Source organism: Palaemon carinicauda, chromosome 11, assembly GCF_036898095.1.
Source record: "Palaemon carinicauda isolate YSFRI2023 chromosome 11, ASM3689809v2, whole genome shotgun sequence".
Classification (NCBI taxonomy): domain Eukaryota; kingdom Metazoa; phylum Arthropoda; class Malacostraca; order Decapoda; family Palaemonidae; genus Palaemon; species Palaemon carinicauda.
This window is the reverse complement of record NC_090735.1, coordinates 88996603-89022622: the sequence shown is the minus strand read 5'-3', so window position 1 is coordinate 89022622 and position 26020 is coordinate 88996603. Positions and strand designations below refer to the sequence as shown.

At 50.5% G+C, this 26020-nt stretch overlaps 1 protein-coding gene and 1 pseudogene across 4 annotated transcripts in view; both read right to left on the bottom strand.

Annotated features, from left to right (window-relative positions):
* LOC137649722 (uncharacterized) overlaps positions 1–26020 on the bottom strand; it is a 211772-nt gene that overhangs the window by 106996 nt on the left and 78756 nt on the right. For 2 of the 4 annotated variants that reach the window (XM_068382678.1, XM_068382677.1), the window contains exon 2: positions 3693–3822. The exons of the other annotated variants lie outside the window; for them this stretch is intronic. The gene's annotated coding sequence lies outside the window, so the exon portion shown is untranslated. The remainder of the gene's footprint in view (positions 1–3692; positions 3823–26020) is intronic. 4 annotated transcript variants of the gene reach the window in all.
* On the bottom strand, positions 13236–13353 carry LOC137650308 (5S ribosomal RNA; annotated as a pseudogene).

Here is a 26020-nt window from a genome sequence, read left to right as displayed (position 1 = left end):
ATTCAAGCAGTGCTTTAATGTCACGCAAAGCACCAACTTAACTTTGCGTGAATTTTGGAGGGGCCACTTCAACATCGTGCACTGCTTGAAGATCATAGATCAGGCTTGGGTGGGATTAACTCGACGGACCCTCAATTCTGCATGGAAGAAGCTGTGGCCTGATGCAGTTTCTCCCCGAGATTTCGATGGTTTTGACCCCGAACCTGATCCCGTGGTCGGTGCAGCGGAAGCCGTAGAGGAAATCGTCTCCCTTGGCAAGTCCATGGGTCTGGAGGTCAACGCAGATGACGTTACGGAACTCGTCGCCGAACATCACGACGAACTGACGACGGATGAGCTCAAGGAACTCCATGCTATGTCGGAGCACGTGAGTGATGACGAGGAAGAGAGCGAGGAGGTAGAACATGTGTTAGGTTCAGCGCAAATAAAAGAGGTGTTAGGAAAATATCAAGACGTGGTCGACTTCATCGACAAATACCATCCAAAGAAATTGCAGGTTTGTCGTGTAGTTTCTCAATTCGATGATGTTTGCCTAACTCACTTTCGAAACATTCTGAAAAGCCGTACCAAGCAATTATCTATCGATGCTTTCTTTAAAAAAAACTGCGAAGCGAACTCGCGATGAAGAGGATGTAAGTGAACCGAAGAAAACGGCAAAGAGTGAAGAGGAAGAAAGTGAAACACAGAAAACGGAAAAGAGTGAAGCAAAAGAAATTCAGTCAATTTTAAATGTAAGTGATAGCGATTAAAATTACGTAATCATCAAAAAGAAAAAAGAAAATGTAAAAAAAAAAATATAAAATATAAAAATAAAAAAAAAAAAGATAAGTTATGTTAAAGTTCACTTAGTGTAAGTTAGAATAAGTTACGGTAGTGTTACGTTTATCGTAGTTAACCTCTCTACCTCCTCGCCGTCCGTCCGTCTCCTCTCTCCTCTCTGCGTAGCGAAGACAAACAACACCTGCGCTGGATTTTCTAAGGTAAAGTGACGCTAAAAACCCGTTTCTTATTTATCATTTTTTGCTAATTCTTCTTATTTACATGTCTATTCTTCTTATTTACATGTCTATTATCTAATTTAGTGTTCATTATTCTCATAGGAAAATTATGTGTAGTAGTTTATTAAGAAGTTATCATAGGTTTTTGGGCTCAACCACGGATTACTGTAATCCTATTTTAATGTATTCTTATGGGAAAATTCGTTTCGACATCCGAACAATTTCTACATCCGAAGTTGGTTCTGGAACGGATTAAATTCGTATGTAGAGGTTCCACTGTATCGCAAACCTCCTTAGGTGGGCGCGATGGGCCCAAAGCGGCGCGGTGACGTGTTGGGGTGCGCGTATCGCGTCTCTCCCAAGCAGGGCGCGACGAGTCCGAAGGAACCTGTGGGCTCCTGTGCGCCAACTCAGGAACCTCCTGGATCGCGCGCGGTGAAACAGGAACCGGGGATCAGCGAGGTGCCAGAGGGCGCGTGAGCGCTGAAGCCCGCTGGGGCACCGGTGGGCGCGTAGGCGCCTTATCAGGAACTGGCCGCAAGTGCGCAGGAGAGCGCGGCGGCGCTACAACAGGAGCAGGGTGCGTTTGCGCAGTTGGGCGCTTACGCGCTACATCAGGAACTACAGGATGGCGACGGGGCGCCGATGGGCGTGGGCGCGCAGGGAAACCCTGGCGAGCAACAGGAACAGTGGCGCGAACGCCTAAGGGTGAGCGCCGATGCGCTTTGTCAGGAACGGCAGGAACAACAGCAACAGGGTGCGCAGGTGGAGCCTTACGCTTAAGGGCGAGCGGCGCAGTTGAGCGCTCAAGTCCCTGAGACCCCGAAGGGTCAGGAGGTTGTGCAGTGGCAGTCTCCGGCGCGTAAAGCGCGTCAGCAGCGTTAGATGTAGATGGTTGAGGTGACAGCTCACCTTGTCCCGAAGGACGACCATCCTCCGACGGGGATCGCAAACGATCCCTGGAGAGATCAAGGGTGGTAGCAGGTAGATCAGGAGAACGGCGAGTCATCTCCTCCGCAGAGGACTGTGGTGACGACGAGCCGAAGAGGCGCCTCCTAACCCCTTTGAAGGGGAAAGGAAGGCCTCTACGGCGAAGGGGAGGACGAGCCTTCCGCCTTATACGCCCACGAGGGGCCGTGGGATCAGCAGGCTGACCATCAACCGGCCTCCAAAGAGGCGTCTCTACCAGAGAACTCCCCCGAGAGGGAGTCTCAGCGGAAGGAGAGACCGTGGGACTAAGCTCCTCCCTCGAAGTATGTTCAGAGGGAGAGACAGAGCCTTCTGCTACCGCAGCCACAGGAACAGGAGTTTGGTCAGACCCACGGGATGTTTACGACACAACAACGTCAACCACAGACAGAGGATCTATGTCCGCTGAGGTTGACAATTGTTCGGCAGCCGCATCGCGTTTGATCATACCAAACAAGACTTCCTTGGAGGCCGAACCCTGTAGCCCCAAGGAAGCCCAAAGCTGAAAAAGGTCATTGTTAGAAACAAATACCTCCTCCGAGGGGGGAGGGGCAGCCGCCTCGCTATGGTAGGCAACGACCTCTCCCTCGCCACGGGATCGGTTAATGACATCAACATTACGGTCTACGCTACCTCTCGCCGGCCTCTCGGAAGAGGCCACCGGAGCGGGAGCTTCGGAGGAGGAATGGGCGGCGGAAGAGGACGACTTAGGATTTTCTCTCTTCCGAGAAACCTCGGAAGGAGAAAGATCCCTCTTAGCCTTCTTCTTACGTCGCCGGGCAAACCTCTCTCACTGGGAGGTAGACCACTCCCTACACTCAATGCACAAATTAGAACTATCACACCGTTGGCCCCTACACTGGGGACATAAGGAGTGAGGATCCGTTTCCACGGCCGACATAAAGGTCCCACAAGGGCGGCCGGGAAGTATAAGGCAAGTGCGCATAAGGAGAGTAGAGGCCAACTTCACACACAAACACTGAAAGAAAAAGCAGACAAAAATTATGGTAGTCAAGAGAGGAGAGCGCTGATAGGTCTGTCGTCTCTCCGAGCCAAAAGTAAAGTGGATCAATCACCGGTGTTTGTGAGGGGGGAGGGGTAGCTAGCTACCCCTCCCTACCCCCCGCTAACTAGCGGTGGGGTAGGAAACCCTCGTTAAAACTTTATGGCTCGTCATCGGCTGTCGCCAAAGTAATTACCCCATGTAAATAGCGTGGTTTGTATTCAGTCACGGAACAAACAGGAAGCTATATGCCCAAGTGTTTTATATCAACTTCCATAATATCACACGGACATGTAAACCAGTCATGTCTATGTCTTAAATAACTAATGAAGAGACCATTTACCTTTGGTAAGCAGCTCTTCTAGGAGAAGGTCACTCTAAAATCAAACCACTGTTCTCTAGTCTTGGGTATTGCTATAGCCTCTGTACCATGGTCTTTCACTGTCTTGGGTTAGCGTTCTCTTGCTTGAAGCTACACTCGGCCACACTATTCTATTTTATTTCTCATACTCTTATTTTGTTAAAGATTTTATAGTTTATATAGGAAATATTTATTTTAATGTTGTTACTGTTCTTAAAATATTTTACTTTTTCTTGTTGCCTTTCCTCACTAGGCTACTTTCCCTGTTGGGGCCCCTGAGCTTATAGCATCTTGCTTTTCCAAATAGGACTGTAGCTTAGCAAGCAATAATGATAACGATAATAATAATAAAGATAAATACCTTATTTCCGTAATATCACATGGACATCATGTAAACCACAGTCATGTTTATCTTACAATTCTTCACCCCCGAAACGCGTCTAACAATTCAACGTATTTCCAACATCAAGCATCGATGATTCGTGCAAGTTCTGGAATTTAAGAAAGATGTCAGTCCATTTTTATACAACTCTCCAAGAAATATTTTGCATTTCTGTCAGTAGTATAAATACCGAAAGATTTAAAAACAGGAAAATTTAACAGAATTACATACTGTATGCTAAAGTTTCATAAAAGATCAGAGTAAGTTTATTCCAGTAAAAATAAAATACTTTAATTTTCTAAACTTGGTATTACAGAATTTACTACAAACTGAAATGTAAATAAGTCAGAACACTATCAAGATTATAATGCCATACACAAGAATTTTGCGTAGTTCCCCCTCTCTCCGCTACCTCGCAGGGGCGCTCCGGGGCGGAAGGATACTCACCCTGGGGCGACCCTGGGTCAGCACGTGGTGTCGCGCTTGTTGGTCAGTAAGCGTATGTTTAAGTCCTCCTCGAACTCCTGTAAGATACTCGGGGTACGATGGGAGGGCCATAACCCGAAAGTAGTTCGAGGTAAGTACTGTTAGGAAAAATACAAATTACATAAAATTTGTGATTTGTTCCAACACGGAGTACTTACCTTGAACTACTTTCTTAGGAAACTTATACTTTAGGAGGAGGGAGTGGCTTACAGTTTATAATATTCGAGACTTACTGGTGTACATGACCTAGATAGGAGACTAGGTCTGGAAGCCCAGGGAGAGGTAGGAGAGTAGGGGAAAATACACAAAAATCTACCTTATGAACAACTCACCTTTTATTAATAATCCAGACATGATGTGCCTCAACGTCCCATTCTCTCATGTAAGGATGGGGAATAAAGGATGGGGTCTCAGGAAAGGAATAGAGGGTAGCAAGGAAGGGGGATAGTAAGGAGGAACCTGTGTCTCTTGCGATTACTTCCCACAGGCTACCCTGGTGCCCAACCTACTAAACCTGTTGCATAGGCAAAATGACTGGCCCGATGGAGAAGGCATTCAGGGACTTCTTCGTATAGTCCTTGAGGTAATGGGCTGTAAAGGTGGACTGCCTAGCCCAGGTGCCCGCCCGTAAGATCTGGCCTACTGCCATGTTGGTGTCAAACGCTAAGGACGTGCTAAGACCCCTAATATCATGGGGTCTCGGGGTCCCAGGCACTGCGGAGCCCTCCATCTCATAAGCCCTCTTTATCATCTGACGAAGCCAGAAGGATATGGTGTTTTCAAAAACTGCCTTCTTGACTGAGCCTGTGGACACAAACAAACTCTTCACGGTCGGTCTGAGTTTGGCTGTCCTACTAAGGTACTTCCTGACAGTCCTTACGGGGCACAAGAGCAGGTCTTTTGGGTTGTCCGAGCGCGGAATAGCCGGAATTGAGAATTTTTCGAACCTAGGGTACTGAATTGCAGGGTTCTGGGTCTTCGCTACGAACTCAGGCAGGAACTTGAATGTCATGTCCTTCCACCCTTTTGAGTGGGACACCTCGAAGGACCGACTGTGGAGCTCACTCACTCGTTTCGCTGAGGCCAGGGCTAGCAAGAAGACAGCTTTGAGGGTGAGATCCTCGTCCAATACATCTTTGTGTAGCTCGAACGGGGGTCGTGAGAGGGCCTTGAGGACCTTGGCTACATCCCACTGGGGGACTCTCGAGGTGCGGGGGTTACAAGTTTGCTCAAAGCTCCTGATGAGCATAGAGATGTGACGCGAGGTGCCCAGGTTGAAGCCCTTGAGTTGGAACACTTGGACAAGTGCCACTCGAACTCCCTTGATGGCTGGAATGGAGACTCCTATGTCATCCCTCAAGTGTACTAGGAAGTCCGCAATATTGTGGACCGAAGCGTCTAAGGGCCGCAGATTCTGAGAGGCACACCACTTGACAAAGGATGCCCATTTCGCCTGGTACACAACGCAAGAGGACTTACGCAAATACCCCGACATTCTATCCACTGTTTTGTCTGAGAAGCCTTCCTTCCTTAACAGTCGCTTTATAACCTCCACACGTGTAGCCTCAGCCCCTGAGGGTTCTCGTGCACCCTTTGGAAGTGTGGTTGGCTTAGAAGGTCTTCTCTTGCCGTAAGGGCCATGGAGGAAGGGTGGCTAGGTCCTGAAGATCCGCGAACCACTCCCTCTCCGGCCGCCAGGGCGCTACCAAAGTCATCTCTGTGGACTTTGACTGTCTTAGCCTGTTGAGAACCTGTCTGATTATCCCGAAGGGGGGAAAGGCATAGACGTCGAGGTTGTCCAAAGGGTGCTGAAAGGCGTCCTCGAAGGCTGCCGTCGGATTTGGTACTGGGGAGCTTTGCGTTAAGCCTTGTGGCGAACATGTCTATTACTGGGGAACCCCAACAACGGAGGACTTCCTGTGCCACTTGGGGGTGAAGGGACCATTCCGAACCCACTATTTGGCCTGTCCTGCTTAGTCCGTCTGCCAAGACGTTCCTTTTCCCGGGGATGAATCTGGCCGATAGAAGAATGTTGTTCCTTTTGGCCCACTCTAGGACCTGAGCCGTGAGATTGCACAACTCCCTTGACCTTAATCCTCCCTGCTTCTTGATGTACGCTACCACCGTGGCGTTGTCGCACATGAGGGCTACCGAGTTCCCCCGGAGGAGACGGGCGAAACTTACCAATGACCTCTGCACTGCCATGAGCTCCAGAAGATTGATGTGCCGGGCCTTTTCCTCCACTGACCATTTCCCCTCCGCTATTTCCTCGAAGAGGTGAGCTCCCTACCCCTCCTTCGATGCGTCCGTGAAGAGCAGCATCTCCGGAGGAGGGGAGCCGAACGGAATACCTTTCAACATATTCCTCCTGTCGGACCACCAGAGGAGAGCATCCTTGGAGGAAGGGGACACCGGGACTATCTTCTGTGGGGAATCTCCCACTGACAAGAGGCCTTTCAGGTTCCACTGAACCGGTCTGAGCTTGAGCATGCCCTGAGGAACCAACTTCTCCGAAACCAGGTGACCCACTAATCTCTGCCAATCCTTGACTCTCATCGGCGTACCGGCTAGGAACAGACGAATCACCTGGTCCAGGTTGTCTAGCCTCTCCTGGGACGGGAAGGCTCTCACCAGCTGGGAATCTAACACCATCCCCAGGTACGTCATCCTGGTGGTGGGGTCTAGTTGCGATTTTCCGATTGATTGTTATCCCAAGCTCCTTGCAGAAATTCATCAGGCGAATGCCTTGATCTTTTAAGGCTACCTCTGAGGCTGAAAGCAGCAACCAATCATTGAGGTACCTTATCAGCCTGATGCCCTGCTTGTGTGCCCAGGTCGAGACCAGGGCGAAGACTCTCGTGAAGACTTGAGGGGCTGTTGACAGACCGAAGCAAAGGGTCCTAAATTGAAGAGTCTGAGCTCCACTTTATTCTGAGGAACTTCCTGCTGGAGGGGTGAACATGAATCTGACAATTGGCATCCTTGAGATCCAGGGACATCATGAAATCCCCTTTTCTCAAGGTTGCCATCACCGACTTCGGCGTGTCCATCTTGAAGGAGGTTTTCCTGATGAACTTGTTCAATGCCAAGAGGTCGATTACTGGCCTCCAACCTCCCTACGCCTTCTCCACCAGGAAGAGCCTTCTGTAGAAGCCTGGTGACGGCTCGTGTACGGATTGCAGGGCTCCTTTGCTCAGCATAGCCTCCACCTCTTCCAGCAGGGCTGTTTTCCTCTCCGAGTCGTTGGGAGTTAACCATCCCACTCGGTGTTCGGGGATCAACGGAGGCGGCTCTGACAGGAAGGGAATCCTGTATCCCTCCCTGAGAACAGTCACCGTCCATGGGTCCGCCCCGTTGTCCTGCCATGCTTGCCAATAATATTTGAGGCATCCCCCCACCAGGGGCGTGGGAAGGTGTAAGGGGCCTCTCTCCCTATCTCCTCCTAGGGAGGCAGTTTGACCAGCCTCTCCTTGACCCTGAGAACTTGGGTCTATAGGCGGCTTGAGGTTGAGCACCACGCCTCCTGGAGGGCCAAGGAGACTGGTGCCACAAAGAGGTGGAAGCCTCCTGCCTAGCTGGAGGCGTAGGTGGGTAGGCCCCGTCCGCTGGAGGTCTCCTCACAGGGGGTCGCCTTGGCAACTGCTGCCTGGGCTCGGCTGACCCCTTCAGCTTCGTTTCGAGCTTGGAGAGTCTGCGGGATAATCTATTCAGGACCGTGTCCCTTCTCCTCAGAACCCAGTTGGCCGTCTGGGTAAGGGACTGGAAGGTCAGGAATTTCATCGCCTTACCCCCCGAGCGGATCAATTCCTGAAGAAGAGCCTGGTTGTCCAGAGAGTTGGAAGCCTGCCAATGTACAGGCCCACCAATCCAGCCAAGAGGTAACATTCACGATGTCCTGAGCGGTGACCTCCATCATGGCGGCCTCCGCTTGTGAAAAGAACACCAGGGCATTCAGGCTACGCTCGTCCGAGTTGCCCTGGTTCAGGGTGGCGACCGCTTCCTCCAACGTGCGGGGCCCTGAGTGATGACCGTCAAGCACATAGAATTTTCTCCGGGTCTTGAGACTCGGTAGAAGTTTGAAGGAGCCCTCTGCCTTCAAAGAATTTTTCGGTCCTGACACATAAAGGTCCACGTGCTCCATCCCCATGGCAACATCGGGTGCTAATGGCAGGGTCAGAGACGGTTTCTTCTGGGCAGGGTTGTCTACCATCCTGCCCAGACCTGAGAGCCAAGTACGTTCAGCTGTTGGTTGAGGCTTGTCCAACCTATGGTGCCGTCAGATCAGCGCAAGCACCTTACGATAGGACGAGATCTCGTCCCCAGATCCCTGAGTCCACTAGCTCGTCCACTAACTGTACCTCCGCGTTGGAAGGTTCCTCGAACGTAGAGGGATGGAGCGGCTGCCTCCGTCACGGATAGAGCCGCCGGAGCGGAGGTAGCCGTCATGGGTCTACCTCCTCCCGGGCTCACCCGGATGGCGCTGGTTGATGGTCGTGGTAGCGGTGAATACCGAAACTTGGCCGGGACCGCTGCGACGAAAGATCCTTGGATAGTGCCACTGGGCTTAACCCGTGGGAGTTCCCTACACACAGGTGGAGCCGCCGACTTACTAGGCCGGGGTAACAGGAAATGTACCAATGGCTGCATCCGACAAGCGGGCGGAGCTGAAGAGACACTGTGCACGGAAACGGGAGCGGCTCCAGCAGCCACCGAGGCAGGCACTGGTGCGGCAACCGACCTGCTGGAGTCTCGACGGTGTCTGACAACGGTAACATACCGCTTCCTTGGTGACAACTTCCTTGGGTAGTTTCTCCCCGAGGACCTCGCCCTCTTCCTGGGCGGGCTGTCGCATGGGCTTGATCTCCTCCTTCTGGAATGCTTCCTCTTCTTCCTGTCGTCGCGAACACTAACCGTCCGATGAATAGGACACGTAGGAATATTCGTCCGAAGAGTACGAGGAAGCTGATTCCTCCGTCTCTAACAAAAGCCTCCTGGGGGATCTAGGTCTGGAACTTGGGGTCAAGGGCTCCATGAAGTCCGGCGGAAGCGTGGCCGATGGCGCCTGGGGTGAACAGATAATGGGTCGAGGGGCAAACCAACCCTCGATTTCTTCCTCCTGCCTCAAGGGGGACCTGAGGGGCGTCCTAGAAGCTGTCCATACGATGGAGTCAGGGTACGAAGAGCACGTGGGCCGCCTTGCTTTGTTCTGGCCACCCCTGGAACCCGCTGAACCTGAAAAACACTGTTCGGGTGTGGGAGTGGGCGCTGATTCGACCCCCCCCCACACCGGGTTTCCACTTAAGACGGGTCCTGCGGGCACCAGGCCTTCGTCTATCACACACATTCCCGCCACACTAGCAGACCCCCCACTTGTCTGGAATTAATCAAGCATACAACTCTATCACACTGTCGTCTACCAAAGTACATACCTACTTGACCAATCTCAAAAGATCTGTGAATCAGAAACCCTTTGCTTGTAACCATAAGTCAGAAATATGAAGTTGTAGTTCTTCAACACTACCTGGTAACTTATTAAAATCTATTGGGAAGGTAGCAAAATGCATTGCTTGGACTTCCACTAAGTTGAAAAGCTGGTGTTTTGCTTCTGTAAACCAATTCCCTGAGTTATTCATGATCTCAAGGAGTGTTCCACCTTCCTTGGATTTGTCTGAGATGCCAGATAATTTAAAATCAATCCTCTGAGAACAGCAGAATCCCTGGAGATGAGGTTCGGGTGGAACTCCCTTGGAGAGGGAGAGAGAATCGTCAATCAACCATCAAGTACAATTTTCCCGTGTTTTCTGCTCGGCTGATCATGGCAAAAGACTTGTGGTCCGAAAGTGCTGTCTGCTCGTGCCTAAGTCTTACCTCAGATCTCTGTTGCCAGTACTGCCATCGCTGAATCAAGGGACGTTGAGGATGGAGTCACAGAAGCATCTTAGTAATTCCCAAGGATGGGGAGGTTCATGTTTGGTCTAGTGTGAAAGAGCCCTGGGTTCCTGTGCTTAATATTGAATATCCTTTCAGGGGGTTAAGCTTAGATCCTATGAAATTATACAGAGGGAATGGTCAAGGTTTTATGAGAACATCCAGAAAGTGGAAAGAAGGGAGAACCAGGCACCGATATGACAAATTCGGAGATAATTTGTATTTTTCCTAACCATACAAACCTTAGCTATTTACATTGGGTTTACCTTTTAGCGTAGCTGAAATGGCGAGCCATTAGAATTTAACGAGAGTGTATTACCCCCCGCGCTAGTTAGCGGGGGGGTAGGGGAGTGGTAGCTAGCTACCCCTCCCCCCTCACACACCGGTGAACTGTTTCACTTCACTTAGAGGTAGGACTTGTCTTGGGGGACAGGGATGGCGGGCAAATATGTGTAAATAGCTAAGGTTTGTATGGTTAGGAAAAATACAAATTATCTCCGAATTTGTCATTTGTTCCGTAACCGAAATACAAACCACGCTATTTACATTGGGTGACTTACCCCTTAGGAAGGGTAGAAAGTCCCCAGCCATACTGGCTTTGGCTTTACCCGGGGACTCAGAATCCGAGTGAGTCGCACTCGAGAAAAGGAGTCCCTGCACCTCACAAGTTCCTTGCTCCGCAAGAAAACGTGTGGCCTACATAAGCTTGTGTGTGAAGGAAGAAGTGCGACCCGTCCTAGGCAGTTGATCTAGAGTTCCAGAAGGAACTCTGGGTTAGGACGTTCCCAATACCACCTCGTCAGGGTATGGGGGACGCGACAGTATTGACTCAATACTCGGAACACAAGGAAGCATGGTTTACCTGCAGAGGTTTGAGCTCAGCTATGCAAAGACCAGGATGCTGCTTCCCCAGTAGAGGGGACGATGAAGAAAGAAGTAAGGGCCAGACATACTTCTTTCGTTCATGCAGACTAAAACCTGATAACAATGCCCTCAACCTTCTGCTAACTGTCCAAAAAGGAGCCTGAGGTTAAACCAACTGTTGTGTAGCCACCACAGAGCGATAGAAATGTATCGATACTCCTGTGGGTCACGTCCTACAGGAAGCGGTCTGCGAAGGTCATTAGACGCTTCCAGACTCCAGCTTGTATCACTTGCGTCACAGAGTAATACTACTCGAAGGCGAGGGACGTTGCGATGTATCCGACATCGTGCTGTAGGGCGACATGACGGAGAAGGGTCTGGATTCAGGTCGAGATGAATGTCCTTGAGTCCAAGCTGAAGAGGTATACTGGAGACTCTCCCATGTGTCCTTCCTGTGCTCCCAACCCGGCTGCACGTGAGGACAAACTGCAGCTGTTCCCAAAGATAACCCCTCGATTCCTTTACTGGCAAGAAGGAGAAGGTTTGGGTCATCTGATACAGAATGGTGCCTCGAAATCTCGAAGGAGCTGGACCGAAGGGCCGGGACCCCAAGATTCTGAGTCTAGCAAGCAACTCAGGAGGAAACCTGAATGTTGCCTTCCCCTATTCCTTAGAAAGGGCGGAGTCGTACGAGACCAAGAAGATTGCTTACACACTGGCCGAGGCCAGAGTGAGCAGGAGCACCGTCCCCCAAGACGGAATACGATCAGGGGCCTGACGTAATGGTTCTTGAGAAGATCTCTTAAGGAACTAAAAGTCCGAACCAAGCTCCATGGAGGAGGTCTCACTCCGACTGGGGGCAGGGACGTTCGCAGCTTCGCATGAGCGAAGAAAGGTCCAGCGGAAAGGAAAAAGTCTATTCCTTTCAGCCTGAAGGCCAGAGAAAGGCTGAGCGACAGGCTTCATTGCCGAGAGCGGAAAGGAGTTTCCTCCCGCCGAAAAGCAATAAGTCCGTTATTGCTGGAGAAGAGGCCTCAAGGGAAGAGGTATCTCTCCCACAACACCAACCACAGAAGACTCTCCACTTCGCCTGGTAGACCCCTGCGGATGACTATCGCAGGTGACGCGACCTTCGCTCCGCGACTGTAGTGGGTTGTCTCTTCTTGAGGCGGCGTAGTGTCTCCAGGCGCGAAGCCGAAGCGATGCCACGGCTCGTGAAAGATGTTGTAGTGTGGTTGTTAGAGTAGCCTGTGCCGTGGGAGAAACTCTCCCGGGAGTTCCGTCAGGGGAAGCAGAGGGTCCGGAAACTGTTCCGCGTATAGTCACAATGGAGCTCTCAGGGCCATCGAAAGGTTGATAGACAACCTGGTTTTGTTGAGACCCATTCTCAACAAACAACAATGGTGGGAAGACGCAGGCGTCGATGTTGTCCCACCATCATCGGAAAGCATTTTTCCAAAGAGTCTTGGGGTCTGAGACTGGGGGAAAGAACAGCGGAAGCTTGAAGATCCAGGCTGTCGCGATCAGGTCCCCCAGGCCAGGACTTGCTGGCTACTAAAGGCCAAAGACCCCCAGGTACCCTCTATCTGCGAGGCTCTGCCCAGATAGTCGGAGAGAACATTCCTCTGCCCGGAATGAGCGAGCCGACAGTGGTATAGAGAGGACCTCGGATCATCTCAGTATCTCTACTGCAAGATGCGAAGGTATGAAAATGCGTCTCTTGCTGGTTGGAATACGCCAGTACCATGAAGTCGTCGCGCACGGAGCGACTCGGCAAGAACTGTAGGATCTGTAGAGGGGCCAGGCTACGGCCCCTAAGCCTGCCTGAATGATGGAGAGGTATCCTTCAGGTCCTGACTATAGGCCTGAACCGGAACATGCCCCCCCCCCCCCCCCTTTTCTTTGACGAGTCCGAGAACAGCATCAAAATGTGGGGAAAGGACGAGAATATTCACTCCCATCAAGAAGTTCCATAGGTCAACACCCATTGCAGGTCTAAACGTTCCGCTGGTCCCCTAGGGGCCAGAAAGTCCGGTTAATCGTTGCTTTGATACCACCGGAACTTGGGCCGCCCCACAGGGAACTTATCCTGAGGCGACCGTTCGGGACTTTAGACGGGTCAATGAGGAAAAGAGACCCAGGAAACGTTCCAAGGTAGGGCTGAAAGCTCTGCTCGACTGAGAACAGGTACTGCGACTCTCCTCAGCCTTGCCACAGTCAACTGAAGGGAAGGCTCGGAGAAGAAGGCAATAGCATCTGGCGTACCCAGGCGGTCACCCATCCAAGTACTGACCAGCCCAACGTTGCTTAACTTCACTGATCAGACGAGAAGCGGTGTTTCCAACGTGGTAAGGCCGTTGACTCAATATCATGGCTAGATACCCCAGATGTTGAGGCAGAAGTAGAGAAGGCTCCAAGCAAATTACCATGATCCCTCACTCATGGTAAGGACCCGGAAGCTTGTCCCGGCGTTGAAGAAGGTCGAACCCGAGCCCACCGGAGTTGACCAGACCTCCAAAGGGCGAAGGAGGTGGAAGCCTGCTCCTGAGCGGCCATGAGGAAAGCAGGGAGAGTTCTTTGGGGAAAAACCTGCGATGCCGAGGCGGGATCGCCACACCGCATCTTAAGTCTAGGCTGAATTCCAAGAGCTTCCTGGAAGATGGATGGAATGGAAACTGGAAGTACCCGTCCTTCCGATCCAGGGCCTAAGGAGTCCCGCCGCCTCGTTACCAGTCTGATTGATTCTGCTGTTCCACGCTGGACAAAGTTTGTTCGACAAACTTGAACAGAGCTGAGAGGTCGACTACGGAATTCCCGTCTCAGATGCTTTCTTACGAGAAATTATCGACTGAAGAAGCCGGGGGGTGAAGCCGTCGACGATCCTATGGAGGACCTTCTCCTAAGGCATGGATCATTCTGCCCAAACGGGCAAAACTCTTGCCGACCCCATGGCATAGAGGTTCAGTGACACTGAATTCGCTGACAGAGACGGAGAGATGGTAAGAGCGAGGGGCGATATCCTTGGCTGATCACGGAGATCATGCAGGAATCGGCCTCGGGAAGCTGTTATCCGGATGAGTAACCTTAGGCATCCTCCCAGCGTGAGACCTGCAAGGGGGGTTGCCAATCCTAGAGTTTGTGAACTCTGCCGCTCCCTCTAGGATTATGCCCCCCCAGGGGAGCTTCCCGTGCTACCTGTCCCTGACAGGAGGGGACTGCTATTGGACACCTTGTCTTAGCTGCCGTAGCCGGTCCGATAACTTAGGCCGACGATGCTGAAAGAAGAAGCGCTGGAGGCCCGCAGGGTCTGGAAGAAAGCGCCTTGGAGGAGTGAAAACGGAAGTCGACTTCCTCCGCACAACCGCTGTCCATGTCCCTGTCCTTGGGCACAAACAAGCTCTTCCCAAGGATGGAAGAGTGTCTGAGCTTGTCGACATCCACGGAGGAGACACTTGCCCGCAAGTTCGAAACTTGGCGACGAAACGCCAAGGTGCTTGAGCCCGAGAGGCGGAAAGTACCCATGACCTTCCTGGAGCTTCCTTGTACAAAACTTCGGGTCGCAACCGAGGAGGGAAAGGACCTGGTAAGCCCCTTCCACGAGATGGAGAAGAGGAAGGGGTAAACCAGTCACCCCTTGCCCGACGGAGAAATCTCGAACGGAAAGGTCCCTGGCAAGACCTTTCCAGGGAATGACGAGGAAGGGCTATCCTAGGTTCTGGAAAGAAGAATGTTGCTCAGACCTCCCTGAAGATTCTTCCTGCTCTTGCATTTGCCATGCTCTGCGTTTACGGGGTGAAGACAGTGTTCTGGAAATACGCTCCAGAAGACTCGCCAGGATGGCCATGTTGCGAAACCCCGACGGGAATCGTGGTCGCAATCGCCCTGGCGCTCGCGCGATGGTAAATCAATGGTTTGCGCGTGGCCGAACATGGAAGTGCCCATGCGCGGGCACGCAGGAGCGCAGACGAAAGTGCACGAGGGAGCGCAGAAGGAGGGCGAACGTGGTAGGAAGGGCAAGAGCTGGTGGTCGGAATCCGAAAGTTCACAGGCGAACGATGACACGTAGGCGAGCAATGGATACTGCAGGAATCGAGTCGACATTTGCGCGAAGGAACACCGTCGGTTCGCGTGATGGAACACCGTCGGTTCGCGCGATGGAACACCATCAGTTCGCGCGACGGAACACTGTTGGTTCGCGCGACGAAACACCGTTGGTCCGCGCGATGGAATACCGTTGGTTCGCGCGCGGGCGAACAATGGAGCGCATGTGCGCGGGCGCGCATCCGCATGGGCACACGGGCACGTGGACGTGCGGTCGCACGGGCACGTGGGCGTGTGGTCGCGCAGGCAAGTGGGCTCGCGGGTGAGCGCAGGCGGTCAGGAGACCGATGGCGCGTAGGCGGGCGATGGCGCGTTGACGAGCGATGGCGCGTCTTGGCGAGCGATGGCCCGTAGGCGAGTGAAGGCGCGTTGGCAAGCGATGGCACGTCGGCAAGCGATGGCACGTCGGCAAGCGATGGCACGTTGGCAAGCGACGGCGCGTTGGCGAGCGGTGGTGCGTTAACAAAATACTAGCGCACAGGCGAGAATCGCGTGGGCGCGTAGACGATCGCTAACGCGTAAGAGACTAGGGATGGTTAGCGCGCATGGCGCTAAACAGAAGGCGCGCAGGTGCATCATGAAGGTGAGCGCTGAAGCAAGCTGTTAATCAGGCGATCCTGGACGGTCAGGAAAAACCGTTGGCACCCATTGGTGCGTGGCAGGAAAGGGCGCGCAAACGTGCGCTGGCGATTGAAGAAAGCTGGCGCACCAAAGGAAAGAAGTAAAGGTGAGCGCTGGCGAGCAGGAGGAAGATCTACGGCAAGACTCAGCTACCGGAGATCGTGGTCCACAGCAGGCGGGCGCTAGATCGCTACTGATGGTGTCCAGGGGACATGACACGCGTGGCAGATCGATGGCGATCGTTGACGCGCAGGAGATCGCTAACAAGCAGGCGAACGTTGACGCGTCTGTGGTCGCTGGCGAGCTGGTGATCGCTGGTGAGCAGAAGGCAACGCATGGAATCCTGTGCGTAGAAGAAGAGTCCTTGTCCAAGACCTGAACCGAAGTTCTAGATTGTGCGTGCGAACGTAGGCGCACAGGGCGCGTAACAGGAACCAACAGGAACAGCAGAGACGATCATCAGGAGAGCGCTGACGAACAGGAGAGCGCTGGCGAACAGGAGAGCGCTAGCGATCCGGAAAACGCTGATGAGCAGGAGAGCGCCGGTGCGCTAACACTGAGCAGGAGAGAACACGGCAGAAGGGCACGCAGGGAAGCACCCCCGTGGGAGGCAACCCTTTGCCCCGAAGGGACCGTTGTCCGTCGGAAGACCGATGTCCGTCGGAAGACCGTTGTCCGTCGGAAGACCGTTGTCCGTCGGAAGACCGTTGCCCGTCGGAAGACGAGGTCAGACTGCTGTCCATCTGCACCAGGGGCGGAAGGTCAAGAAGGAATTGCAGGCTGCATACGGAGATTCAAAAGGGCGCCTCTTAGCACCCTTATAGGGAGATGGGAGGCCCTTACGACGTAGCGGACGGTGAGCCTTACGGCGAAGGCGGCCAACAGCAACAACAGCAGAAGAGTCCTCCGAAGAGGAGTCTCTATGAGTGTACTCTCTCGCGAACGAAAGAGAAACACTTCGTAGAAGAGACGGGTCAGCCAGTGACCTAAAAAGAGCAATCCTCCGAAGAGGGGCTCCTGCAGTTGCCAGCCCCTTGAGCGTAACTGCAGGTGCAACCGCTCAGCACCAAGAGCATAGTCGCACGAAAAAAAAGGCAAGAGAAGAACTCCCCAAAGGGGAAAAAACTCAAGCCTGGACAGGAAAACTTCCCTCGGAAGGAAAACTACCCACCCAAGGAGGCGAGCCTCCTGAGTGTTCTAAAATGAACTGGAGAGCTGTCAATCGTCACGAGAGTACTTCCAGGAGATGGAGACAAGCCCCTGACGATCTATAGGGGAGGCAGCAACAGCCGAATCCCCAGGCCTCAACAAGACAGCTCACTCCGTTGTCACATTACAGAAACGAACTAGATTGGTAACTGTGAAAAATAAAAGCAAAAATCATTAGTTAACATTCATTCCCCCGGGAAGGCTCCGAAGAGGAATCCCGAGGGAAAGGAACACAAGAATTACACTACAGGCACGTGCCCTCACAACCACTTACACTCACGGAAGAGAGCTGTAACCAAAACAGAATTATAACAATTATAATTATGTAATTATGTAATTTAAAAATGAATGAACACTAAAGAAAGAATGAAAACCCCGAAAGGAATCGTTCTACAAAGCTGAAAAATCAACAAATACAATTAGATTCATAAACTAATTGAGACAAAACAACAATGGCTGCCAAGCGAGGACAAAGACAGAGACGTCTGTCCATGTCCGAGCCAAAAGTGAAAGTGAAGCAGTAAAATCAACAAATACAATTAGATTCATAAACTAATTGAGACAAAACAACAATGGCTGCCAAGCAAGGACAAAGACAGAGACGTCTGTCCATGTCCGAGCCAAAAGTGAAAGTGAAGCAGTTCACCAGTGTGTGAGAGGGGGAGGGGTAGCTAGATACCACTCCCCTACCCCCCGCTAACTAGCGCGGGGGTAATACACCCTCGTTAAATTCTAATGGCTCGCCATTTCAGCTACGCTAAAAGGTAAACTCAATGTAAATAGCGTGGTTTGTATTTCGGTTACGGAACAAACATCTATTTGGGGATAAGTATGTAGCCAATATGTGTCCTCTTCCCTTGTGAACAAGGCAAGAAAGTACTAGGATCCCGTCCCTGAGAGAACATATCTAATACTGTACTGCACTGTCTCTCCTATGGGAAAGAGAAATTGTAAGATCCACGTAGAAGCAACTCCAATTGATTGGTTTACCTAGATTTCTACACAAACACCACCTCAAGAGTCATCAAAAAACCCTTCCTTCCCTAAGACACTCCAGCTTGTCCACGGACAGAATCAAGCTATCGAAAACCTGGGGAGAGTCTTTTACTAGGACAGTGACCAGGTGAGCACGATGTGGCACCTTGAGCTTGTACAGACAATCAGATCAAATATGTTATTTTTATTAGTAAAATAAATTTTTGAATATACTTACCCGATAATCATGTAGCTGTCAACTCCGTTGCCCGACAGAATTCTATGGAGGGATACGCCAGCTATCACAATACTAGAAGGGGGTGTACTTACCAGCGCCACTTGTGGCCAGGTACTCAAGTACTTCTTGTTGACACCTCCTCAATTATTCCTCGGTCCACTGGTTCTCTATGGGGAGGAAGGGAGGGTCGATTAAATCATGATTATCGGGTAAGTATATTCAAAAATTTATTTTACTAATAAAAATAACATTTTTCAATATTAAACTTACCCGATAATCATGTAGCTGATTCACACCCAGGGGGGTGGGTGAAAAACCAGTGTACAAGACTAAAGGATAGCTAAGTATCCCGTATTTCATATAATCAGTTATCCACAATAACAATGAAATAATAAGTACCTGGTAAGGAAGTCGACTTGAACCATTACTCTGCCTTTAATAAGATCGTCTTCCTTACTGAGCGCAGCGTTCCTCTTGGGAGGCTGAATCAACTCAAAGGTGCTAAAGTATACAGGGCTGCAACCCATACTAAAGGACCTCATCACAACCTTTAACCTCGGCGCTTCTCAAGAATTGACCACCCGCCAAATCAACAAGGATGTGGAAGGCTTCTTAGCCGACCGTACAACCCATAAAAAGTATTCAAGAGAAAGGTTAAAAGGTTATGGGATTATGGGAATGTAGTGGCTGAGCCCTCGCCTACTACTGCATTCGTTGCCACGAATGGTCCCAGGGTGTAGCAGTACTCGTAAAGAGACTGGACATCTTTGAGATAGAATGATGCGAACACTGACTTGCTTCTCCAATAGGTTGCATCCATAACACTCTGCAGAGAATGGTTCTGTTTGAAGGCCACTGAAGTAGCCACAGCTCCCACTTCATGTGTCCTTACCTTCAGCAAAGCAAGGTCTTCTTCCTTCAGATGAGAATGTGTTTCTCTAATCAGAAGCCTGAATAGTAAGAAACTGAGTTCTTAGAACTTGGAAAAGAAGGTTTCTTGATAGCACACTATAAGGCTTCTGATTGTCCTTGTAAAGGTTAAGACCTTTTTAGATAGTACCTAAGAGCTCTAACTGGGCAAAGTACTCTCTTCAGATCATTCCCCACCAAGTTGGACAGGCTTGGGATCTCGAACGACTTAGGCCAAGGACGTGAAGGAAGCTCGTTTAGCAAAAACCGAGCTGCAAGGAACATGTAGCCGTTTCAGATGTGAAAACAATGATCCTGCTGAAGGCGTGGATCTCACTTACTCTTTTAGCTGTTGTCAAGTACACGAGGAAAAGAGTTTTTAATGTGAGGTCCTAAAAAGAGGCTGATTGGAGAGGTTCAAATCTTGATGACATAAGGAACCTTAGGACCACGTCTAGATTCCAGCCTGGAGTGGACAACCGACGTTCCTTTGAGGTCTCAAAAGACCTAGGGAGGTCCTGTAGATCTTTGTTGGTGGAAAGATCCAAGCCTCTGTGGCGGAAAACCGCTGCCAACATACTTCTGTAACCCTTGATCGTAGGAGCTGAAAGGGATCTTACTTTCCTTAAAAATAACAGGAAGTCAGCAATCAGGGTTACAGTGGTACTGGTTGAGGAAACTGCATTGGTCTTGTACCAGCTACGGAAGACTTCCCCTTGAGACTGATAGATTCTGAGAGTGGATGTTCTCCTTGCTTTGGCAATCGCTCTGGCTGCCTCCTTCGAAAAGCCCCTAGTTCTTGAGAGTCTTTCGAAAGTCTGAAGGCAGTCAGACGAAGAGCGTGGAGGATTGGGTGTACCTTCTTTGCGTGAGGTAGACTTAGAAGGTTCACTCCTAGAGGAAGAGTCCTGGGAATGTCGACCAGCCATTGCAGTACCTCTAAGAACCATTCTCTCGCGGACCAGAGCGGAGCCAACCAACGTCAGCCGTGTCCCTTTGTGAGAGGAGAACTTCTGAAGTACCCTGTTGACAATCTTGAACGGCGGGAATGCATACAGGTCGAGATGGAACCAATCCAGCAGAAAAGCATCCACGTGAACTGCTGCTGGGTCTGGAATCGGAGAACAATACAACAGGAGTCTCTAGGTTATCGAGGTAGTGAACAGATCTATGGTTGGCTGACCACACAGGGCCCAAAGTCTGTTGCAAACATTCTTGAGAAGGGTCCACTCTGTGGGGATGACCTGACCCTTCCGTCTGAGGTGATCTGCCATGACATTCATACCGCCCTGAATGAACCTCGTTACCAGTTAGCTTTCGATCTTTAGACCAGATGAGTAGGTCCCTTGCGATCTAGAACAACTTCCACGAAAGAGTCCCTCCCTGCTTGAAGATGTAAGCCAGGGCTGTGGTGTTGTCAGAGTCCACCTCCACCACTTTGTTAAGCTGGAGGGACTTGAAGTTTATCAAGGCCAGAATAACCGCCAACAACTCCTTGCAATTGATGTGAAGTGTCCTTTGCTCCTGATTCCATGTTCCCGAGCATTCTTGTCCGTCCAAAGTCGCACCCCAGCCCGTGTCTGATGCGTCCGAGAGGAGACGGCGGTCGTGTTTCTGAACAGCCAAAGGTAGACTTCCTTGAGAAGAAAGCTGTTCTTACACCACGCGAGAGAAGACCTCCTCTCTTCGGAAACAGGAACTGAGACCGTCTCTAGCGTCATGTCCTTTATCCAGTGAGCAGCTAGATGATACTGAAGGGGGGGGAGGTGGAGTCTCCCTAACACGATGAACAGGGCCAGCGATGAAAGTGTCCCTGTTAGACTCATCCACTACCTGACTGAGCATCGGTTCCTTCTCAGCATGCTCTGGATGCATTCTAGGGCTTGGAAGATCCTTGGGGCCGACGGAAAAGTCCGAAAAGCTCGACTCTGAAGATCCATACCCAAGGAGACAATGGTCTGGGATGGAACGAGCTGAGACTCCTCAAAACTGACCAGGAGGCCCAGTTCCTTGGTCAGATCCATAGTCCATTTGAAAATCTCCAGACAGCGACGACTTGTGGGAGCTCTTAAAAGCCAGTCGTCTGACGGAGCCGGACACAAGATCATGGTACTGCTGCAGAGTCTGTGAACTGTCAATCATGGGCAAGCGAGGAAGTACAGTGACAACCCGAATCTGTCTAGACTGTCTGGGTCGTACAGACAACTCCTTATCGGGTTGCTGAGGTTGCCGCACTGCGTCACAACAAGTCACTTCTGTTGGTTGTTGAACGTCTTCCCCGTGACACATTGACTCCGTAAACAAAAAATCCTCTAACAAGGACTAAGCTTGGACTGCATGTCTTGCAACACAGCTCAAGGTCTATGGGAGCAGGTGTGGTAACAGACGGGATTAGCGACTGAAGTGGAACCATTACCTTCCCTGGAAGCATGTTACGCTTAAATAAAAGTCCATAGGAGGCTATGCAGCTAAAGGCTCCCTCCAAATGACAGAGTCCTCAAGGGAATATCAGAAGGAGGGAGAAAAGAACTTTCTCATCTACAGGGACCATATCCTAGAAAAGCTAAGTTCTCTCAGTGAGGGTTCACTGGTGCAAAAGCAGCAGACTAGAAGGCAACATTATGAAACTGCTTGACAGTCTAGTGAGTTGGCAACAACCAAAGATGTGTGACTGAGAAGCATGCGGTAAGGTATGCAGAGCATGTTGTATGCAGAGTATGCTGTATGCAGAGCATGCTGAATGTAGAGCATGTTGTATGCAGAGCATGCTGAATGCAGAGCATGCTGTATGCAGAGCATGTTGTATGCAGAGCATGCTGAATGCAGAGCATGCTGTATGCAGAGCATGTTGTATGCCGAGCATGCTGAATGCAGAGCATGCTGTATGCAGAGCATGTAGTATGCAGAGCATGCTGTAAGCAGAGCATGCTGTATGTAGAGCATGCTGTAAGGTAAGCAGAGCGTGTGCATGGCGTTTAACATTTCTCAGAAATTCCATGACCAGTGCTAGAGTGCTTTATGCATGCTTGCATGGGGTTTAAATATCAACATAATATTTACCTTACATTCATAACTCATGATTCATATTTTTTGCCATATTCTGCGATATTGTTAAAAATATATTGCAAGGAATACAAATATATTTTTATAAGTAATACAAATAACCTCCATTATCATAAGGTTTGAAAATGGAGGTAAGGTATGCTGAACAGCAGAGTCAGAACGAGCTGGAACAACAATAGTTGTGGTTTCCTCTTCAAGACTCTGTTGAGGGAACACCTGAGGCTCAGTCTGCAAAGGCTGATCAAAGGAAGTAGCAGAAGGTAGGCGCATGGGTGGAGGAGGCTGACTCCTGGCATGAGTGGCTGAACCCAAGGGTTGCGCTTGCTGAGCGGTTGGCGGAAGCGGAGTAGCAAGTTCCTGTTCCTGTGGTGTGAGCGGAGCGCGATGAGGTAGAGGCTGCGCAGAACAAGGTAAATGTCTCGCAAGCTGAGGCTCCTGAGGCGCAAGGCTAAGGTGTAGTGGTGCTTGCCTTGTGGAGGGTTGAGCTCGCTGCAGCGAGAGCTGAGGAGACTGACTCAAGGACGGGAGAGGTTGTTGTACCTCAACCGAGTGTTGCATCACTGGTGGAGCAGCAAGTGGAGGCGGAGGAAGAGAGGTATAATCCTCCTGATCCCATTGTAAAGGTTGCCTTAAAGAAGGCGGAGGCTGAGCACCACTGGAACAGCCAACTCAGAACGTGGCTCAACATCGTACGCCTGGCAGGTGGTACTGCGATCAGGCGGAGCGAGCGCAGGCGGAGGGAGTGTAGGCGGAGGCGGAGGCGCAACACTCTCAGCCCGACATTCACGCATCAAGACCGAAAGTTGTGACTGCATGGACTGCAGTAGAGTCAACTTGGGGTCGGCAGACACTAAGGTCTGCTGAGGTAAAGCCTTAACAGCAGAGATCTGTTGCGGCAGAACCTTACTCCTCTTAGGCGGAGTGCATTCAACTGATGACTGAGGAGAGTCAGAGCTAACCCAATGACTGCATCCGGGTTGTTGAACTCTAACTTCGTACGTCTGGCATAGGTCTGGACTTTATGTTTAAGAGGTCTTGAGACCTGAGACCAGCGTTTTCTCCCCTAAATTTCTTCTGCAGACGAGCAAAATGTTATTTTTATTAATAAAATAAATTTTTGAATATACTTACCCGATAATCATGTAGCTGTCAACTCCGTTGCCCGACAGAATTCTATGGAGGGATACGCCAGCTATCACAATACTAGAAGGGGGTGTACTTACCAGCGCCACCTGTGGCCAGGTACTCAATCATTTGTTGTTGACACCTCCTCAATTATTCCTCGGTCCACTGGTTCTCTCTGGGGAGGAAAGGGAGGGTCGATTAAATCATGATTATCGGGTAAGTATATTCAAAAATTTATTTTATTAATAAAAATAACATTTTCCAATATTAAACTTACCCGATAATCATGTAGCTGATTCACACCCAGGGAGGTGGGTGAAAACCAGTGTACATGATTAAAGGATAGCTAAGTATCCCATATTTCATATAACAGTTATCTCAAATAACAATGAAATAATAAGTACCTGGTAAGGAAGTCGAATAGAACCGTTACTCTGCCTTTTATTTAAAGTTCGTCTTCCTTACTGAGCGCAGCGTTCCTCTTGGAGGCTGAATCAACCCAAAGGTGCCAAAGTACAAGGGGTTGCAACCCTACTAAAGGACCTCTACCAAACCTTTAACCCAGGCGCTTCTCAAGAATGAATAGACCACCCGCCAAATCCAAGGATGCGGAAGGCTTCTTAGCCTACCGTAACAACCATAAAAACAACAATAAAAGTATTCAAGAGAAAGGTTAAAAAGGTTATGGGATTAAGGGAATGTAGTGGCTGAGCCCTCACCTACTACTGCACTCGCTGCTACGAATGGTCCCAGGGTGTAGCAGTTCTCGTAAAGAGACTGGACATCTTTCAGATAAAATGATGCAAACACTGACTTGCTCCTCCAATAGGTTGCATCCATAATGCTCTGCAGAGAACGGTTTTTATTAAAGGCCAACGAAGTAGCTACAGCTCTTACTTCATGGGTCCCTACCTTCAGCAATGCAAGGTCTTCCTCCTTTAAGTGAGAATGTGCTTCTCTGATCAGAAGCCTTATATAGTACGAAAGCCCATTCTTGGACATGGGTCTCGAGGGTTTCTTGATGGCACACCATAAGGCTTCTGACTGTCCTCGAATAGGTTTAGACCTCTTCAGATAATATTTGAGAGCTCTGACAGGGCAAAGAACTCTCTCTAGTTCGTTACCTACCATGTTGGAGAGGCTAGGTATTTCGAACGATCTAGGCCAAGGACGTGAAGGAAGCTCGTTCTTTGCTAGGAATCCAAGCTGAAAAGAACATGTTGCAGATTCGGTTGTGAAACCAATGTTCTTGCTGAAGGCATGAACCTCACTGACTCTCTTAGCTGTTGCAAGGCAAACGAGAAAAGCAGTCTTGAGGGTAAGATCCTTGAAGGAAGCTGACTGGAGAGGTTCGAACCTAGATGTCATAAGGAACCTTAAGACTACGTCTAGATTCCAGCCTGGAGTGGAAAGACGACGTTCTTTAGACGTCTCAAAAGACTTGAGAATGTCTTGAAGGTCCTTGTTGGAAGACAGGTCCAAACCCCTGTGGTGGAGAACTGAGGCCAACATGCTCCTATATCCTTTAATCGTAGGTGTTGAAAGGGATCTCTCATTCCTAAGATGAAGAAGGAAGTCAGCTATTTGGATCACAGAGGTATTGGTAGAGGATATTGAATTGGCTCTACACCAGCTTCGGAAGACCTCCCACTTAGACTGGTAGACTCTACGAGTGGAAATTCTTCTAGCTCTGGCAATCGCACTGGCTGCCTCCTTCGAAAAGCCTCTAGCTCTAGCGAATCTTTCGACAGTCTGAAGGCAGTCAGTCGAAGAGCGTGGAGGTTTGGGTGCAACCTGTCTACGTGTGGTTGACGTAGAAGGTCCACTCTTAGAGGTAGAGTCCTGGGGAAGTCGACTAGCCATTGAAGTACCTCTGTGTACCATTCTCTTGCAGGCCAAAGGGGAGCAACCAGCGTCAGCCATGTCCCTTCGTGCGAGACGAATTTCTGCAGAACTTTGTTTATTATCTTGAACGGAGGGAATGCGTACAGGTCGAGATGGGACTAGTTCAGAAGAAAAGCATCCACATGAACCGCTGCAGGGTCTGGAACAGGGGAACAATAAAGCGGAAGTCTCTTGGTGATGGAGGTGGCAAACAGATCTATGGTAGGTTGACCCCACAAGGTCCAAAGTCTGTTGCACACACTCTTGTGGAGGGTCCATTCCGTGGGAATGACCTGATTCCTTCTGCTGAGGCGATCCGCTGAAACATTCATATCGCCCTGGATGAACCTCGTGACCAGTGTGAGGTTTAGACCTCTTGACCAAATGAGGAGGTCCCTTGCGATCTCGTAAAGGCTCCTCGAATGGGTCCCTCCTTGCTTGGAGATGTAAGCCAAGGCTGTGGTGTTGTCTGAATTCACCTCCACCACTTTGCCTAGCAGGAGGGACTTGAAGTTCAACAGGGCAAGATGAACTGCTAACGGTTCCTTGCAGTTGATGTGGAGTAATCCTTGTTCCTTGTTCCATACTCCTGAGCATTCCCGTCCGTCCAAGGTCGCACCCCAGCCCGAGTCCGATGCATCCGAGAAGAGATGAAGATGGGGGGTCTGGATGGCCAATGATAGACCCTCCTTGAGAAGGAGATTGTGCTTCCACCACAGGAGAGTGGTCTTCATCTCTTGGTTGATAGGGATAGAGACTGCTTCTAGAGTCGAGCCCTTGTCCCAATGAGCCGCAAGATGGAATTGAAGAGGGCGGAGGTGGAGTCTCCCTAGCTCGACAAACAGGGCCAGTGATGAGAGGGTCCCTGTGAGACTCATCCACTGTCTCACTGAGCAATTGCTCC